This window comes from Triticum aestivum, chromosome 3B (assembly GCF_018294505.1).
Source record: "Triticum aestivum cultivar Chinese Spring chromosome 3B, IWGSC CS RefSeq v2.1, whole genome shotgun sequence".
Classification (NCBI taxonomy): Eukaryota; Viridiplantae; Streptophyta; class Magnoliopsida; order Poales; family Poaceae; genus Triticum; species Triticum aestivum.
In genome coordinates, this window is record NC_057801.1 from 273,965,172 (window position 1) to 273,972,530 (window position 7,359).

The window sequence follows — 7,359 nt, forward strand, 5'->3', positions numbered from 1 at the left end:
GCGTCGCTTAGAGAAGAATATGAAGCAACGGGGTATCCAACGACCTATTATCTCTTCTTCCTCAGCAACTTCGTTCAGTCAGAGACGCTCCTAGGCGCTCATGTGTCTCTAAAATTGGTGAGATTTCTCCCACTTTCCTAATACGTCCAGCTGCTTTAATGCATGGATTTGAGTCGTATTTATCCGGACTTTATATTTCCTGTCTTCTTTAGGACATTTTTACTCTTTCCTATCTTTTGTTAGGCACCTCATATCTTGATCAACATCTCTTTCCACATAGATGACATGTTGCGCCAAATGACACAGAGTCCCATTTAAAACCATGTGCTCGTTGAAAATATTTGCATTTTTCAGTAACTCTGTGTTTGAGAAAGTGCAAATGTAAGAACTTGGCCTTTTATGTTAAATTTAATTGATTGTACATAGTTAAGCTCACATAAAAGGCAAGATGGAAACAAATAGAGTAGAATTATATCATGTGGCGCAGAGTCCCATTTAAAGCCATCAGCTTTCAAAATATTTGTATTTGTTAATAACTTTAGGTTTGAGCAAGCGCACAGGGCTCGAACCGTTGACCCATTCCATTAAATGGCGTAAATTCCCATTTAAAATCTGGTGTGTTTTGAAAAGGTTCTTCTTTCTTGATAAAATTAGGTTTTAGCAATCACTTGGGGCCAGTAAGAGCATCATTATGCCTGACATACATACCCTGGGCACGTCATTAGGTAGTATGTGATCCCTAAACTTCAGTACACACAAACATAGACCCAACAAAGCATTTCAAGATTGTCTTAGAATATGTGCTCATTGATTCACAACTTTTGAGTTGGTGTACAAATAATAGTTTGGATAGTCATAGAATATACATTACAGATTAAAGAACCAGAACATGGTATATTGTTTGAAAAGGAGATGACAGCGAACAAATTGTCGAAGCTTTGTTGCTAAGTCTATTTTACAGAACGTGCAAACAAAATCAACCAAGCGGTCGCCTCTTCTAACAAACATTAAACAGATACATCATCTGCAAGCATGCCCTTGCTCAGGTTGAAGCTTCATTCGATGAAGGGATGCCCATTAGAACAAAAGCAGGGTCACCGGCCTAGATTCTTTTTCTGGCTTCCGGGTGGAAAGTACCATCATGGAGAAACTTCTAAAGAAAAACAATAGAGAACAAATGGCCTATAGAAGATCAAATAGTTTCCTAAAAAATTAATTTAAACAACAATAGAAACCTGATGATGGGCTCAAATACATGCACTGTGACAACTAACCATTACAACAGAAACATGCTTAAGAGAGTGAATTATGTGTAACATTACTAACTGATTTCTGATCACATTACAGCTGCACGACCATATATCATAAAAATAAATAATTTCAAGTGGAATTTTCAGTTTAGTAGAGCAAAATGAGTATTTCTTTCCAAAGAAAAGAGGATGCAGATTATGGGCAATAAAGTTGCCTTCAGATGTAGAACAACCATCACTAACACCTTAGCACAATTTTTTTGCTAACCAAGCTACAAGAGGCAAAGTAGATACAAAGATTGGGTCTAATGATTATAAAATTATAAGGTCCAGCCTATAGAATTTGGCTAGACATAAGTATGATTATAACAACATACTTACAAAGTTAAAATGTCTGCAGCATCAGCACAATCAAAACCAGAGTGTTGGAGGAAGCAAGAGGCAAAGAGAGAGGACACCAAATTACCTCTATATGCCACACCATGTCACACCTCCCAGCCAAAATCAAGATGGTGAATTAGCACCCAGAAGTACATAGAAACAAACATACCGCTTGGCAGAGTGTTGTCTCAATATGATATCTATAACCCGAATGGCTTCCTACAAGTGCTCCAATTCCCGGCCTCTAAAGCCACAGGCCACAAAAATAGTCTAATATGGTACTTTAACTCTCTTGCCATTTCCTGGAGGATCACTCCGCACTGAAATCTCTAAACAAATAGTTCAGCTAACTAATTGAGCAAGTAGAAGTCATGCACCAAAACCCGTAAGCACCAATTCAGTTAATTCTATTATACACATCCCTGTTACTGCAAAATCTGAAAAATAAGAAATTGAACCCTCCGCAACATTGTCCAATGCACACTGCATGCATCTGGAACTCGTGAACCAAACAAAGAAAGAAGCAAGCTTAAAGCAATATCGATATACTCTCATGTTGCCATCCGGAGCCCTCCCCACCTTGTTTTGAATAGAATGTTGCAAAACATGTCAATACCTCAGGAGGCAAACACCATTGAACCCATTCTAGCATGACAATAATTAGTTTTGATTCTGCTGCTCTAACCATATATAATTATACAGGTTTATTAAATAGAGATATACATAGACATACATCGAACAACTACATAAACATGCATCAGACACAATACATCATACACACACACACACACATGATTTATCTATAGGACCAAACCACCATGAGAAAATTAAGCAAGAACGCAACATTTTGACAAAATGTAAACAAAGATTCTGCACAGGTAGGGCTGACCACACCAATACATCAGCCCGTAGATTTTTCAGCACAAATCACCACAAGAACTGTAAGCACGAAAACATTATTCCAGACAAAATCTAAGGATAGGTTCTGCATACGGGCAGTCTATCTGCACCAACACATTATCCCATGGATCTTTCCGCAAACACTAAATGAGCAAGGCAACAAAAGGCATTCAACCTTGTTGTAACAAGATGCATATATGGAGAAACCCAACAACCAACAGAGAACCAAAAGTTTCTAGCACAAGAGAGTAGGGAATGAAATGTAGCATGGATCAGTTCATAGACCTTTAATCCAATAGGAGACAAGGAAGGTAATGAAGAAACATCTCACCTTGATGGGAACAAAGCAGCAACTCACCATGGTGGGTAAAGAGTAGCACAAATACACCACTTCAACATAGATGATGTTATATTCTGAGGTGATGCTAACCTGCATAATATTGAATCCCAGTAGTATCAAGGAAGGAATAATGCTAGACCCACAAAGGGAGGCACATTACATTCAGGACTAAACCAAGATTTGAACCAATTCTAATGTGGTAATGCATCAAAATTATACATTTTGACAAATAATATAGGGGCTTCACATGACTAAAGTGCCAATGAATGACTGATTAGATGTAGGTCTGAAACAAAAACTTTATTAATGGTGTCATATGAATCAACTGAGTACTCCCAAAAATGAGCGATAAAAGAAATTGACATTGCATAGAAACAATTTGCAGGATACAATGGTTGTTGGAGTTCACAAGCATATAGACGGAAACAATGCCAAACTGCTGATGAGAAGCTATCGGGCAACTAATGTATGTGAATCTCACACATGTCTACTATCTGTTAGCCAAAGGAAAAAATTCCAAGAGCAACTCCAATGGGGCGACCCATTTCGTCCGCCGCCGTCCGTTTGGGTCAGCGCGGACAAAAGTGGACGCCCAACGCGCTGACCCAAACCCAAAACGTGTCCGCTTCGCGTCCGCACCGACGCATTTGCCGCCCAAATTTGCGCCCCAAATGCATCGGCGCAGATGGGGAACGGACGCCACGCGCGCCTTCTCGATGTCCGCCGCGGCCCCACCTGGCGGTCGCCCAACTACCCGCCCCCTTGCCGATCAGCTTAATTTATGACCCCAGGCCCACGCGTCAGTGACGGCGGTCGTCATTTTTTAAGCCGACCGTGTGGCGGGGCCGTCCTCATCCAGTTCCCGTCCCCATCTAGGCCACGCTCGCTCCCGCGTCGCCGGCAAGCAAACCCTAGCCTCCCCAGCCACCCCAGCCGCACAAATGCTAATGTGGACGCGTGGACTCCCGCCGGCCTTTGTGGTCGGCATTAATGTTTAATTAATTTAGTTTTTATGTTAAATATGCATGCATTCAGTTTCTTTATGCTGTCAAAATGGGTCGCGCCAGCATTGGGCGCACGCGCCGGCCCAAACGCGGAAGTTGACACTCGTGTTCACCTGGCCGACCCAAACGGACAAAAAGCGGACCAAATCGCTGTCCATTTGGGTCGGCCCGTTGGAGTTGCTCCAAGAAAACCAAAGACTACAAAAGAGCCACCATGGTTATGTCGAAATCATATTTTTTTAAAGGAATACCTGAAGGACAATTAGTTCCAATAACCCGGCTTAGCTTACATAAGGCACCACATATGTTGCATCTTCCCCTTGAATCCCATGAAGGGCTTTGCCATATCTTGATCATCTGGAAACAATAAAAAAGAATGTCTCTCTCGAACTTCAATAATCATTGGTGTATTTTTAGACAAGAAAGTGATTTGTCAACAGAAAAGGTTAAGCCCACTCAAAGTGTACTGAAAACATACGAACTCTCATGTCATACTAATGCGGGCGTGGTAACAGAGAATATTGATAAAATAGCTTTGGCTCTGCAAAGTCTGAACTGAAGCATGTAACTAAATGACTGAGATTGCACCTTACTATTAATTATGGCCCAAAGTTTTGATGATGTTTTAAAAGATAAAAAGCGCGAGAAACAAACCCAATTTGTAAATTGGAAATTCAAAATATGGTTTCACAAGGGGCATGTTTCTTATTTCATGATACTGAACAACCTTGATATGAGTCAAGGCAGATAGTTTTGAGCTATGCCAAACTGATTTTTTGAATCTACAATTCATCGACAGTTCTGTTGGCAAAAGATACATGTAGTTTTGTGAGCATCAGCAATAGGACATATGCAAGCACCGAATAATAGAATCTGACAAGACCGATTCATGCCCATCTTCATTGGCTTGGTTCTCACAATTAATGATAGATGTTAATTGGTTAGACTAATTTGTTGATCATGCTTTAGCAGGTTACTTTATCAAACTTGGAAGAAATATCCCAGCAAAAGTAAGGCCAACTACAGCCTACAGGATTAGGAACAAAGATAATTTTACAGTACATAAATCCAATATTTTCTGAAGTTTGACAGTCATGTGTGTCATCATGAAATAAGAATCCTTCCTTTCGTTCTTTATCCTAAAGCAAGTCCCAAACTGATAAACTATATGTTTCATAATTTCATAGTTTAGAACTCACAAAACCAAATAAAAGAAACGCATGAATAGTAGGCTATAAATTCAGCTTTAACAAACCAAAAACAATAGGCACTAAAGAAACAAACAAAATATTGGAACACATGGGAAAAGAAATCACAAGGCATAATAAACATACACAAAATCATAATAACCTAATTATTGAAGGTTGAACTGCCATATTAGAGAGGGTAATGAGCGTCTAATTGGGAGAACAACACTGAAAGGAGCCTAACTAGCTTAATACACAAAATGTAAACTTTGTTGTGCCATACATAGTTACACATTTTTAATGGCATGATCTTTGTTGAAGGAAATTTGAATCTAGTGGGCACTTCACCTTGGCAAGCACCCATGATAGATGAGTCAGTAAATCACGCTACAGTAAGCTAGCCACAAATGAAGTCAACAAAACATGGACAAAAGACCAAAATATGTACTATGCAACCAAATGGATGTACAAATTAAAGATGCAATTGTGTAGAGTCACCTAGAGATGTCATTCTTGGTGGAGGTCCAGACTTTAGTTGTAGCAGAGGTGTTCTTATTGTTCCCCATGGACCATGGTGCAACCACAACAAGGCCATGGACAAGAACTCGAAGAGGAAAATCAACATCAAATCAGATCCCTTGTTTTGACCACAAAATCGGATCAAGCAAGAGAGGAAAACAATCACGACAGACACCCTCTTCCTCAACATGGACCACCTCATCCAATGACCCCTCTCATGCTCCTTGCCACTGTCATCTCTAGGTTCGATGGTAGGCAGAGGGGAAATGGGAGGATGATGTGTGCCGCCTCGGATCTTGATCCCCGTCGCCTAGGCCGAATCGATGGATGGAGAAGCAGGAGGCAGGGAGGAACGATGAACATCACATGGAAAAAAACAAGAACGCACCTCAACATGAGACGAGGTAGATCGATTGGGCTATCTATCATCGGTCGCCAACGACATGGTCGGAGGGCGATTCTTCTGCTCTTCCATCCGTTCTCCCCCGGCCGGTGGCGGCAGCCCAGAGATCCTTGTTCACCGTGCGCACAGTTGTGGCGGGAGGCGGCGGGGCCGAGCCCGGCGGCGGCCGCCTGGGCGAGGCCCTCGGCTCGACAATGAAGAGAAGGAAGGCAGGGTGGAGGGGGGTAGAAGGAAGCGGTGGTGATGAACAAGGAGGAGAGGGGGCCGTGAGGATCGAGGGGAAAGGGCTAGGGTTGTTTAGCGACTGGTTTGGAGTGGGACGAGAGGATGAGATTGGTTGTAGGAGAACAGAGAGAATTGGGCAAAGCGACCTGCACGCAAAAATGGCCAACCCGGCCAACCAACACGCGACATGAACCCACCCGTCATTGGATTACAAAAATGACCGCTGGGTGAAAATCAGTTTTAACCGCTGTGGAAATCGAACGGCTTGAACGCGCTTGAAGAGCAGATCTGATGGCTAACGAGCACCCAATCGGGGGAGCCTTCTAGGAGTGAGTTCACTAGCCTCCTTATTGGTTTAAATTTAGAGAGATGACAGGAATCGGTCATTCACATGGTTAGTCATAAAATCCTACATAAAACTTGTGGATCACTGAATAGGATATGTTTGATTCCTTGCAATAGTTTTGCGATATAGAGATGATAATATGTGGGAGGTACTAGTAGATGGTTGTGTTTAGTAAGGATATTGGTGTTAAGGTTTGTGATTCCCGAAGCATGCACATATGGTCTACTAACTATGTAACCAAATTTGCGCGCATTGTATTTTGATTGTTTATCCTTGCGTGAAGGTCGGGGGCGCGTGATGGTTAACTCCTACCAACATCTCCCCTAGGAGCATGCGTGTAGTACTTTGTTTAGAGCGCTAATAAATTTTTGCAATAAGTATGTGAGTTCTTTATGACTAATGTTAAGTCCATGGATTATACACACTCTCACACTTCCATCATTGCTAGCCTCTTCGGTACCGTGCATTGCCCTTTCTCACCTCGAGAGTTGGTGCAAACTTCGCCGGTACATCCAAACCCCGTGATACGATACGCTCTATCACACATAAGCCTCCTTATATCTTCCTTAAAACAGCCATCATACCTACCTATCATGGCATTTTCATAGCCATTCCGAGATATATTGCCATGCAACTTCCAGCATCATCATATACATGCCTTGAGCATTCATTGTCATATTGCCTTGCATGATCGTAAGATAGCTAGCATGATGTTTTCATGCCTTGTCCATTTTTTGATGTCATTGCTATGCTAGATCATTGCACATCCCGGTACACTGCCGGAGGCATTCATATAGAGTCATA

At 41.9% G+C, this 7,359-nt stretch overlaps 1 long non-coding RNA gene across 1 annotated transcript; it reads right to left on the bottom strand.

Annotated features, from left to right (window-relative positions):
* Positions 1–786: 786 nt before the first annotated feature.
* Positions 787–6,353, bottom strand: LOC123069699 (uncharacterized). Its single transcript, XR_006432702.1, has 2 exons — positions 4,127–6,353; positions 787–2,961 (listed from the first exon to the last, which is right to left on the bottom strand). It is a non-coding gene; the product is annotated as an uncharacterized lncRNA (long non-coding RNA).
* Positions 6,354–7,359: the final 1,006 nt, after the last annotated feature.